The sequence below is a fragment of the Macaca nemestrina genome, chromosome 2, assembly GCF_043159975.1.
Source record: "Macaca nemestrina isolate mMacNem1 chromosome 2, mMacNem.hap1, whole genome shotgun sequence".
Classification (NCBI taxonomy): domain Eukaryota; kingdom Metazoa; phylum Chordata; class Mammalia; order Primates; family Cercopithecidae; genus Macaca; species Macaca nemestrina.
This window is the reverse complement of record NC_092126.1, coordinates 164,647,981-164,661,594: the sequence shown is the minus strand read 5'-3', so window position 1 is coordinate 164,661,594 and position 13,614 is coordinate 164,647,981. Positions and strand designations below refer to the sequence as shown.

At 35.8% G+C, this 13,614-nt stretch overlaps 1 protein-coding gene across 3 annotated transcripts in view; it reads right to left on the bottom strand.

The window, feature by feature from the left end:
* Positions 1 to 13,614, bottom strand: part of LOC105470347 (immunoglobulin superfamily member 11) — a 268,851-nt gene that overhangs the window by 201,409 nt on the left and 53,828 nt on the right. The gene's annotated exons all lie outside the window — the stretch shown is intronic.

Sequence of the window (13,614 nt, the reverse complement as noted above, 5' to 3'; positions counted from 1 at the left end):
GTGTGCTGTATTCAGGAGACCCATCTCAAATGCAGAGACACATATAGGCTCAAAATAAAGGGATGGAGGAAGATCTAGCAAGCAAACAGAAAGCAAAAAAAAAGCAGAGGTTGCAATCCTAGTCTCTGATAAAACAGACTTTAAACCAACCAAGATGAAAAGAGACGAAGAAGGCCATTGCATAATATTAAAGGAATCAATTCAACAAAAAGAGCTAACTATCCTAAACATATATGCACCCAAAACAGGAGCACACAGATTCATAAAGCAAGTCCTTAGAGACCTATAAAGAGACTTAGACTCCCACACAATAATAATAGGAAACTTTAACAACCCACTGTCAATATTAGACAGATCAACGAGACAGAAGATTAACAAGGATATCCAGGACTTGAATTCAGCTTTGCACCAAGTGGACCTAATAGACATCTACAGAACTCTCCACCCCAAATCAACAGAATATACATTCTTCTCAGCACCACATCACACTTATTCTAAAATTGACCACCTACTTGGAAGTAAAGCACTCCTCAGCAAATGTAAAAGAACATAAATCACAACAAACCGTCTCTCAGATCACAGTGCAATCAAATTAGAATTTAGGATTAAGAAAATCACTCAAAACCGCACAACTACATGGAAACTGAACCTTCTCCTGAATGGCTACTGGGTAAATAATGAAATGAAGGCAGAAATTAAGATGTTCTTTGAAACCAATGAGAACAAAGACACAATGTACCAGAATCTCTGGAACACATTTAAAGCAGTGTGTAGAGGGAAATTTATAGCATTAAATGCCCACAAGTGAAAGCAGTAAAGATCTAAAATCGACACCATAACATCACAATTAAAAGAACTAGAGAAGCAAGAGCAAACAAATTCAAAAGCTAGCAGAAAACAAGAAATAACTAAGATCAAAGCAGAACTGAAGGAGATAGAGACACAAAAACCCTTCAAAAAATCAATGAATCCAGGAGCTGGTTTTTTGAAAAGATCAACAAAATTGATAGAATGCTAGCAAGACCAATAAAGAAGAAAAGAGAGAAGAATCAAATAGATACAATAAAAAATGATAAAGGAGATATCACCACCAACCCCACAGAAATATAAACTACCTTCAGAGAATACTATGAACACCTCTATGCAAATAAACTAGAAAATCTAGAAGAAATGGATACATTCCTGAACACATACACCTTCCAAAGAATAAACCAGAAAGAAGGTGAATCTCTGAATAGACCACTAACAGGTTCTGAAATTGAGGCAATAACTAATAGCCTACCAACCAAAAAAAGTACAGGACCAGATGGATTCACAGCCAAATTCTACCAGAAGTACAAAGAGGAGCTAGTACCATTCCTTCTGAAACAATTCCAATAAGTGGAAAAAGAGAATCCTCCCTAACTCATTTTATGAGGCCAGCATTATCCTGATACAGAAGCCTGGAAGAGACACAACAACAAAAAGAGAATTTTAGACCAATATCCCTAATGAACATTGATGCAAAAGTCCTCAATAAAATACTGGCAAACCAAATCCAGCAGCACATCAAAAACCTTATCCACCATGATCAAGTTGGCTTCATTCCTGGGATGCAAGACTGGTTCAACATATGCAAATCAGTAAATGTAATCCATCACATAAACAGAACCAAAACCACATGATTATCTCAGCAGATGCAGAAAAGGCCTTTGACAAAATTCAACAGTGCTTCATGCTAAAAACTCTCAATAAACTAAGTATTGATTGAACATATCTCAAAATAATAAGAGCTGTATATGACAAACCTATAGCCAATATCATACCGAATGGGCAAAAACTGGAAGCATTCCCTTTTAAAACTGGCACAAGACAAGGATGCCCTCTCTCACCACTCCTATTCAACATAGTATTGGAAGTTCTGGCCGGGACAAACAGGCAAGATAAAGAAATAAAAGGTATTCGATTAGGAAAAGAGGAAGTCAAAGTGTCCCTGTTTGCAGATGACATGATTATATATTTAGAAAACCCCATCATCTCAGCCCAAAATCTCCTTAAACTCATAAGCAACTTCAGCAAAGTCTCAGGATACAAAATCAATGTGCAAAAATCACAAGCATTCCTATACACCAATAACAGACAAACAGAGAGCCAAATCATGAGTGAACTCCCATTCACAATTGCTTCAAATAGAATAAAATACCTAGGAATCCATCTTACAAGGGATGTGAAGGACCTCTTTAAGGAGAACTTCAAGGAAATAAAAGAGGACACAAACAAATGGAAGAACATTCCATGCTCATAGATAGGAAGAATCAATATAATGAAAACGGCCATACTGCCTAAGGTAATTTATAGATTTAATGCCATCCCCATCGAGCAAAATGACTTTCTCCACAGAATTGGAAAAAACTACTTTAAAGTCCATATGGAACCAAAAAAGAGCCCACATAGCCAAGACAATCCTAAGCCAAAAGAACAAAGCTGGAGGCATCACACTACCTGACTTTAAACTATACTAAAAGGCTACAGTAACCAAAGCAGCATGGTACTGGTACCAAAACATATAGACCAATGGAACAGAACAGAAGTCTCAGAAATAATACCACACATCTACAACCATCTTTGACAAACCTGACAAAAACAAGAAATGGGGAAAGGATTCCCTATTTAATAAATGGTGCTGGGAAAATTGGCTAACCATATGTAGAAAGCTGAAACTGGATCCCTTCCTTAAACCTTATACAAAAATTAATTCAAGATGGATTAAAGACTCAAATATAAGATCTAAAAGCATAAAATCCCTAGAAGAAAACCTAGGGAATACCTAATGTCCATTCAGGACATAGGCGTGGGCAAGGACTTCATGACAAAAACACCAAAAGCAATGACAACCAAAGCCAAAATAGACAAGTGGGATCTAATTAAACTAAAGAACTTCTGCACAGCAGAAGAAACTACCATCAGAGTGAACAGGCAACCTACAGAATGGGAGAAAATTTTTGCAATCTACCCATCTGACAAAGGGCTAATATCCAGAATCTACAAAGAACTCAAACAAATTTACAAGAAACAAACAAACAACCCCATCAAAAAGTGGGCAAATGATATGAACAGACACTTCGCAAAAGAAGACATTTATGCAGTCAACAGACACATGAAAAAATGCTCATCACCACTGGTCACGAGAGAAATGCAAATCAAAACCATAATGAGATACCATCTCACGCAGGTTAGAATGGCAATCATTAAAAAGTCAGGAAACAACAGATGCTGGAGAGGATGTGGAGAAATAGGAACATTTTTATACTGTTGGTGGGAGTGTAAATTAGTTCAATCATCGTGGAAGATAGTGCAGCGATTACTCAGGGATCTAGAACTAGAAATACCGTTTGACCCAGTGATCCCATTACTGGATATAGACCCAAAGGATTATAAATCATGCTACTATGAAAGCACATACACATGTACGTTTATTGCAGCACTATTCACAATAGCAAAGACTTGGAACCAACCCAAATGTCTATCAATAATAGACTAGATTAAGAAAATTTGGCACATATACACCATGGAATACTATGCAGCCATAAAGAAGGATGAGTTCATGTCCTTTGCAGGGAAGTGGATGAAGCTGGAAACCATCATTCTCAGCAAACTATCACAAGGACAGAAAACCAAACACCACATGTTCTCACTCATAGGTAGGAACTGAACAATAAGAACACTGGACACAGGGCAGGGAACATCACACACCGGCACCTGTCATGGGCTTGGGGGCTGGGGTAGGGATAGCATTACGACAAATATATAATGTAAATGACGAGTTGATGGGTGCGGTGAACCAACATGGAACATGTATACCTATGTAACAAACCTGCACGTTGTGCACATGTACCCTAGCACTTAAAGTATAATAATTAAAAAGAAAAAAAAGAAGGCAAAAGGAAAGAAAGAAGGAAGAGAAGACTACAAAACAACCAGAAAATAAATAACAAAATGGCAGGAATAAGTCCTTACTCATCAATAATAATGTTGAATGTAAAGAGATTTAACTCCTCAATAAAAAAAGACATACAGTGGCTGAATGAATAAAAAGATAAACATGACCCAATGATCTGTTGCCAATAAGAAACACACTTCACCTATAAAGGCACACATAGACTGAAAATAAAGGGATGGAAAAGGATATTCCATGTCCATGAAAATCAAACAAAGAGCAGGAGTAGCTATATTTATATCAGACAAAATAGGTTTCAAGACAAATACTACAAAAAGAGACAAAGAAAGTCACTATATAAAGATAAAGGGATAAATTCAGCAAGAGTATCTAACAATCATAAATACATATGCACCTAACATGGGAGCACTCACATATATATTATTAGAGGTAAAGAGGGAAATAAATCCCAGTACATTAATAGCTGAAGATTTCAACACCCCACTTTCAGCACTGGACAGATCTTCCAAACAGAAAATCAACAAAGAAACTTCAGATCTTTGTCTGCAGATGCAGATATAATCTTGTATCTGGAAAAACCTCGGGACTCCAAAAAAAAACTATTAGAACTGATAAAGAAATTTAGTAAAGGTGCAAAATACAAAATCAACATACAAAAGTCAGTAGCATTTCTATATGCCAACAGCAAGCAATCCGAAAAAGAAATCAAGAAAGTAATGCCATTTACAATAACTAAAAATAAAATTAAATATCTAGGAATTAACTAAAGTGAAAGATCTCTATAATAACAGCTATAAAACACTGATGAAAGAAATTGAGGAGGACACCAAAAAATGGAAAGATATTCCATGCTCATGGATTAAAAGAATCATTATTTTTTAAATGTCCATACTACCCAAAGCAATCTATAGATGTAATGCAATCCCTATCAAAATACCAATGATTTTCTTCACAGAAATAAAAAAAGTCCTAAAATTATATGGAACAACAAAAGACCCAGAATAGCCAAAGCTATCCTAAGCAAAAAGAAAAGTGGAGGAATCCGGCCGGGCGCGGTGGCTCAAGCCTGTAATCCCAGCACTTTGGGAGGCCGAGACGGGCGGATTACGAGGTCAGGAGATCGAGACCATCCTGGGTAACACAGTGAAACCCTGTCTCTACTAAAAATACAAAAACTTAGCCGGGCGAGGTGGCAGGCGCCTGTAGTCCCAGCTACTCGGGAGGCTGAGGCAGGAGAATGGCGTGAACCCGGGAGGCGGAGCTTGCAGTGAGCTGAGATCCGGCCACTGCACTCCAGCCTGGGTGACAGAGCGAGACTCCGTCTCAAAAAAAAAAAAAAAAAAAGAAAAGAAAAGTGGAGGAATCACATTACCTGTCTTCAAATTATACTACAGATCTGTAATAATAATAAAGATGGCATGATACTGGCATAAAAACAGACACATAGACCAGAGGAACAGAATAGAAAACCCAGAAGTAAATCTATACATCTACAATGAATTCATTTTTGACAAAGTTTCCAAGAACATACATTGGGGAAAGGACAGTCTCTTCAATAAATGATGCAGGGAAAATTGGATATCCATATGCAGGAGAATGAAACTTGACTCCTATCTCTCACCATATAAAAAAATCAAATCAAAATTAATTAAAGATAAATCTAAGACTGCAAACTATGAAACTACTAAAAGAAAACTTTGGGGAAACTCTTCACTATGTCGGACTGAGCAGAGTTCTTAAGTAATACCCCACAGGCACAGGAAACCAAAGCAAAAATGGACAAATGGGATAACATCAAGTTAAAAAGCTTTTGCACAGCAAAAGAAACAATGAAGTGAAGAGACAACCCATAAAATGAGAGAAAATATTTTCAAACTACCCATCTGACAAGGGATTAATAACCAGAATATATAAGGCACTCAAACAACTCTATTGGAAAAAATCTGATAATCCAATTAAAAAGGGACAAAAGATCCGAATACACATTTCTCAAAAGAAGACATACAAATGACAAACAGGCATATGAAAAGGTACACGACATCATTGATCATCAGAGAAATGCACATCAAAACTACAATGAGATGACATCTCACCCCATTTAAAACAGTTTTTATCCATAAGACAGGCAACATTGAATGCTGGTGAGGATGTGAATAAAAGGGAACCCTTGTAGACTGTTGGTGAGAATGTAAATTATTTTCACTATGGAGAAAAGTTTGGATGTTCCTCAACAAGAAAAAAACTAAAAATTGAGCTACCATATGATCTACAATCCCATTGTTGGGTATACACCCAAAAGGAAGGAAATCAGTATACCAAAGAGATATCTTCACTCCCATGTTTATTGCTGCAGTATTCACAATAGCCAATATTTGGAAGTAACCTGAGTGTCCATCAACAGATTAATGGATTTTTTAAAATGTGATATGTATATATACAACGGAGTAGTACTTGGCCATAAAAAAAGAATCGGGCCAGGTGCAGTGGTTCACGCCTGTAATCCTAACACTTTGGGAGGCCAAAGCAGGCAGCTCACTTGAGTTCTGGAGTTCGAGACCAGCCTGGCCAACATGGTAAAATCCCATCTCTACTAAAAATACAAAAATTATCTAGGCATAGTGGCACATGCCTGTAATCCCATCTATGTGGGAGGCTGAGGCCCAAGAATCGTTTGAACCTAGGAGGCGGAGGTTACAGTGAGCTGAGATTGTGCCACTGCACTCCAGCCTAGGCAACACAGCAAGACTCTGTCTCAAGAAAAAAAAAAATGGGATCCTGTCATTTGCAACAACCTGGATGGAACTGGAGATCATAATGTTAAGTGAAATAAACCAGGCACAGAAAGACAAATTTCACATGTTCTCGCTTATTTGTGGGAGCTAGAAATAAAAACAATTGAACTCATGGAGATAGAGAGTATACTTCCCAGAGGCTGGGAAGTATAGTGAGGAATTGGGGGAAAGTGGGGATGGTTAAGGAGAACAAAAGCACGGAAGGAATTAATAAGACCTAGTACTTGCTAGCACAACAGGGTTAGAATAGTAAAAAAATTAATTCTACATTTTAAAATAAAAGAGTATAACTGGATTGTTTAAGACACAAGGATAAATGCTTGAGGTGATAGATACCCCAATACCCCATTTACCCTGATCTGATTATTACACATTGCATACTTGTATCAAAATATCTCATTTAACCCATAGATAAATACACCTACTATGTAATCAAAACACATATATAAATAAAAATGAAAAAATAGGTTATACATTTCCAGAAAATAAAAACTGACATAATCACTATCAAATCATCCTGCCATATAAAATACTAAAATGAGTCCTTCAGGCCAAAATGAAAGCATACTTGATGGTAATTCAAATCTATGTAAAGAAATAAAGAGCACTAGTAAAGGTAAGTACTTAGATATTTGATGTGGTTTGGTTGTGTCCCCACCCAAATCTCTTCTTGTAGCTCCCATAATTCCCACATGTTGCAGGAGAGACCTGGTGGGAGATAATTGAATCAAGGGGGTGGATCTTTTCCATGCTGTTCTCATGAATAAGTCTCATGAGATCTGATGGTTTTAAAAACAGGAGTTTCCCTGCACAAGCTCTCTCTTTTTGCCTGCTGCCATCCATGTAAGACAGGACTTGCTCTTCCTTGCCTTCTGCCATGAGTGTGAGACCTCCCCAGCCACAACTCTAAGTCCATTAAATCTCTTTATTTTGTAAACTGCCCAGTCTTGGGTATGTCTTTATCAATAGTGTGAAAAATGGACTAATATAATATTATAAAAGACGTTATAAACACACTTCTCTATGTAACTCTTTCCTTCTCCTACCTGTTTTAAAAGATAACAGCATAAGTCAATTACAATAGCTGTGTGAATGGGTTTATATTCTGTAAAGGTATAATTTGTATGAAAATAATAATACAAAGAATGGTGAAGGGAACATAGATATACTGGAGCGAAGTTTTTATATAATGCTGAAGTTATGTTAGCATAAATCCAAACAAGATTATTTTAAGTTAAGATTAAACTAACTGTAATACCCAGATAAATCGGTAAGAAAACAACTCCAGAAACAGTAAAATAAACAGCAATTGAATTTAAAAGGTACACTAGGAAATATCTATTTAACACAATGAAAGAAGGACTTGAGGAACAAAAAATATATGACATATATAAAATAAACAAAACATGTATATCCTACTTATAAATCAAAAGGCAGAGATAGTCAGAATGGACCCTCCCCCGAAAAAAAAATCCAACTATACCACTACGTCTGTACTGTCTACAAGAGACAACCTTTAGATCAAAAGACACAAATAGGTTGAAAGTAAAAAGGTTTGTTAAAATATGCCATGCATTAAGTAATCAAAGACAGCTGGCGTGGCTATACTACTACAACCCAAAATAGATTTTAGGACAAAAATCGTTACTAGAAAAAGTACATTTTATAATGATAAGAAGGTCAATCTATCAGGTATACATAATGATTATAAACACATATGGCCCTAACAACAGAACTCCAAAAATATATGAAGCAAAAACTTACAGAATTGAAGTGAGACATGGATAATTCAAGAATATAGATGGAGATGTCAATACTCCACTTTGAATAATAGAATGAACAGCTAAGAAGAAGATCAACAAAAAAATAATAGAATGAACAACTAAGAAGAAGATCAACAAAGAAAGAGAAGACTTAACTAACACTATAAAGCAACTAGGCCTAACAGACTTCTAGAGAACATTCCACCTAACCCAGCAGAATATACATTCTTTTAAGTGCACATGAACATTCTCCAAGATAAACCATATGTTATACCATAAAACAAGCCTCAGTAAATTTTAAAAGATTAAAATCATACAAGGCCAAACACAGTGGCTCATGCTTGTAATCTCAGCACTTTGAGAGGCCGAGGAGAGTGGATTACCTGAGGTCAGGAGTTCGAGACCAGCCTGGTCAACATGGCGAAAACCAGTCTCTACTAAAAATACAAAAATTAGCCAGGCATGGTGGCACATGCCTGTAATCCTAGCTACTCAGGAGGCTGAGGCAGGAAAATCGCTTGACCCAGGAGGCAGAGGTTGCAGTGAGCTGAGACCATGCCATTGCACTCCAGCCTGGGCCACAGGAGACTCTGTCTCATTAAAAACAAACAAACAACAACAACAAAAAACCCATACAAAATATATTCTGCAATCACAATGAAATTAAAAGATAAATCAACAGAAAAAAATTTAGAAAAATTCGAAATATGTGGAAATTAAACAACACATTCCTAACTAGCCAATGGATTAAAGAAGAAATCACAAAAGAAATTAGAAAATACTTTCAAAGTATTTTCTAAAGCATAAAAGTATAAATCCAAATGAAAACACAACATACTAAAACTTATGGGATACAGAAAAGCAATGCTTAGAGGAAAATTTGTTGCTATAGAGGCCTATATTTTAAAAACAGCAAAGGTCCCAAATCAATAACCTACTTTTCCACCTTAAAAAACTATAAAAAAGAACAAACTATACCCACACCAAACAGAAGGAATGAAATAATAAAGATTAGAGAGACGTTAATATAATGGAGAATATAAAATGAGAATATAAAAATCACAGAAAAATAATTTAAAGGTGGTTTTTTTCAAAATATCAACAAAATTGATAAGCTTTTAACTAGGTTGACAACATTAAAAAAAGACTCAAATGACTAAGTAATGAAAAAAGGGACATTACAATATAGATTATATTATCTAATATATTAGATACATTAGATAAAATATCTAATATGTATTTCTAATATCTATATATATATCTAATATAGATATACATTGTCTAATACATATGGGCATATTCTCAGAAAGGCTTAAATATCAAAACTACTGTGCTACCGTGTTTATTGCAGTATTATTGTGAATAAATAGCCAAGATATGGAAACAACCTAAGTATCCATCAACGAAACTCTGTCAGGATGGAAAAGTGGCTATAAAGAGAGCATTCCTCAAAAACATTGAAACGCAACCTGCTGGCATCTGGGTAAAAAGACTAAACTCATGGTTAAGTAATGGACATACTGAAAGCTTGGGAGGAAAACCTGGGGAGAGAGATTGTTTGAATAATTAGTTTATCAAAAAGTTTCTGCATGTATTAGACATCCAGAAAAGCACATGCATGCCCAGGGAATGATGCATGTAATATACAAACTGTCCAGACTTTACCTTTTGGTTTTTTATTATGAAGTATGCAAAGAAACAAGAAAGTATGGCTAGGAGAAATTAAAATAAACTGCTACTAAGGAAGCACAGATACTGGACCAAAACTTTAAATCAACTGTCTTAAAAATGTTCAAAGAGCTAGGGGAAGACAGGTCAACTGAAATTGTTCAGCCTGAAGAAAAGGAAGAAGAATGAAGAAAAATTTACAGAGCCTCAGAGACCTATAAGACACCCTTAAGTGTACCACTTATGCATGGTGGGAGCTCCAGAAAAAGAGGAGAGAGAGAAAGGGAAAGAAAAAATATTTAAAGAAGTAATGGCTGAAAATGTTACAAATTTGATAAAAGAAATGAATGTACACATTCAGGAAGCTCAACAAACTCCAAAAGAATAACATAAAAAGATCCACACTGATACATGACAGTAAAACTTTCAAAAGAGAAAGATATTTTGAAAGAGAAAATCTTGAAAGCAGCAAAAGAGAAGTGATTCCTCACATATAAAGATACTGAAGATTAACAGCCAATTTCTCAGCAGAATTTATGGAAGTGAGAAAGCAGTGAGACAACATACTTACAGTTGAAAAAAATACCATCACCAGAAATTCTACATTCAGCAAACTACCTTTCAGAAATAAAGAAGAAATTAAGACATTCCCAGATAAACAAATCCTAAGGAGTTCATCTAGAGTAGGCCTGCCATACAAGAAATTCCAAAAGGATATCCTCAAGTAGAAATGAAAGATACAATAACTTGAAGTCATATGAAGAAATAAAAAAAAATACTGGTTTTGGTATCTATATAGGTGATTTAATAGCCAGCATCATATGTTTGGTTTGAACCTCTTTTTATGTATGATTCAAATGATGGATGTACAAAATAATTACAATAAACCTATGTTAATAGGCCCACGCTGTATAAAGATGCTATTTGTGACAACAATAACACACAAAAAAAGAGACAGACATGTATTATATAAGAGCAGGGTTTTGTATACCATTGAAGCTAGGATGGTTTTAATTCAAAATAGGCTGTTATAAGTTTAGGAGGCTAATTGTAATCCCTAAGTAACCACTAAGACAATAACTAAAAATATATACACAGAAAAGGAATGAGAAAGGAATCAGTATGATACACTATAAAAAAAATCAACTCAACACAAAGGATGGTAGTAATGGAAGAACCGAGGAACAAAAAAGATATAACATATAAAAATAAATAGCAAAATGACAGAAGTCCTTCCATAGCAGCAATTACTTTAAATGTAGATGGATTAAGCTTTCCAACAAAAGACAAAGATTGGCAGAATAGATTTTGAAAAATATGATCCGACTACTTAGTGTGAGATTCTTTTTAGTTTCAAAGACATTAATAAGTTGAAAATACAACTATGGAAAAAGATATTCCATGCAAATAATAACCAAAAGAGCTCTAGAGGTGCTATACTAGTATCAGACAAAATAGACTTTAAGTCAAAAACTGTTATGAGGGATGAAGAAGTGCATTATATATTGATAAAAGTGTCAATTAAACAAGAAGACTTTATTTCTTCTTGTTTATAATATTTATTTATAGAAAATAATTATTTGTAGAACACAACAAGCTCAAATTTTGTGAAGCAAGCATTGACAAATTTGAAGGGAAAGGCAGACAGTTCTACAATAATAGTTGGAGATTTTAATACCCCACTTTTTTTTCGTGAAATAGGGTGTCACTCTGCTGCCCAGGCTGAAGTGCAGTGGCACAATCACGGCTCAGACAGCCTCAACCTCCTGGTCTCAGGCAATCCTCCCACCTCAGCCCACCAGTAGCTGGGACCACAGGTGCATACTACCACACCTGGCTGATTTTTGTGTTTCCCACTTTCAGTAATGAGTAGAACACTAGACAGAAGAGCAGTAAGAAAATATAGGACTTGAACAACACTATCAACCAATTAGACCTAACACCTATGAAGAACATTCCACCCAACAACAGCAAATACACATTCTTTCCATGGAATATTCTCCAGGATAAACCATATGTTAGGCCACAAAACAAGCCTTAATGTATTTTAAAAGACTGAAACCATACAATGTATCTTCTCTGAACACAGCAGAATGAAGCTAGAAATCAATAAGAGAAGGAAAACTGGAAAATTCATACATATTTGGAAATTAAACAACATACTTTTAAACAACCAATGTATCAAAGAAAAAAAATCACAGAGAAAATGAGAAAATATCTTCAGATGAATGAAAACATAACACCAAAAACTTGAGAGATGCAGCAAAAGGATCAGCTCAGAGGGAAATTTGTAACTACAAAACAGCTACATTAAAAAGAATAAAGATCTCAAATTAATAAATCATCATTTTGTAAAATATATACGTACCTATAGATATAAACACAAAGATTTGCATGGGGGTATTTCCAGAAGGATACACATCAAAATGTCAAGAAAGGTTCTCTCTTGAGTGTTTGGGAATTTTTTTCTTTATGCTTTCTTTTTTATATTTCTATGATTATTACATTTAAGTTATAAAATGGAAAAATAAATCTCCAAAACCAATAACCCTTTGAAGCTACAAGCCATAGCCCAAGAGCTATTTTACTCTAAACACAGTATCCAATTGTGTCATGCACTTTTAAATAAATAAGGTAGATAATTCATAAAGTTACATTCAACAAGCACTTCTTGAGCACCTGTTATGTTCTAGGCACTGTTACATAAATGACTTTACTTCAGAGTAGTGTGCTTAGATTCTCCTTTCCATTCCTAAGTATGGTGTCAAGTGTATCCACTCTCCCTGTCACACTTTGATCACAAGTATTTGAATTTGGATTTTAAGTCTCATTTCTAATTGTTTAATGCAGTTAAATCCTTACTAAAGGAATATCTGGCATCACACTACCAACCCTTGGCCTGCCTCAGTAATTTCAGGCTTTGCAAGGTCAAATATGTCTCATCAATCACCACCTCTGTACTGGCCTACTCCTGAAAGTAGACAGCCTACTGACTCTGAGGTGCATTCTTAAGGTTGATTGCAAAGGGGGAGGGCCAAATGTCAAAACCTGGGCCCCACTGGCCGACACCATCAAATACAAATTCTCCACTTGTTAAATATTCCTTCTGGTATCTTTCTCCACTTTCCTTACTCCCTTCCTTTCTGGAACTCTGGTTTGGCCTCCTTCTAACTCGCCTCTCTGCGGTAAGACCACTAGATGGTGCAGTTTTAGAACCCATTCTCACTGGATCTTCTCTCCTCTCTCTGGCTCTCCCGCCATAGATCACATGTCTAATTCAGCAAGAAAACACCTTGGGGCAGGAGTTTCCACTGCCAAGACAGCTATACCCAAAGGGGATGGAAAACAACTGGTGACCTGTCCTTTGGATGGGGGAGAGGACGCTCCTGCAGGAATAAACTGCCAAGGGGTGTGTTAGGGGTGGAGAGCAAAACTCTTTTCTTTACATTCTTTT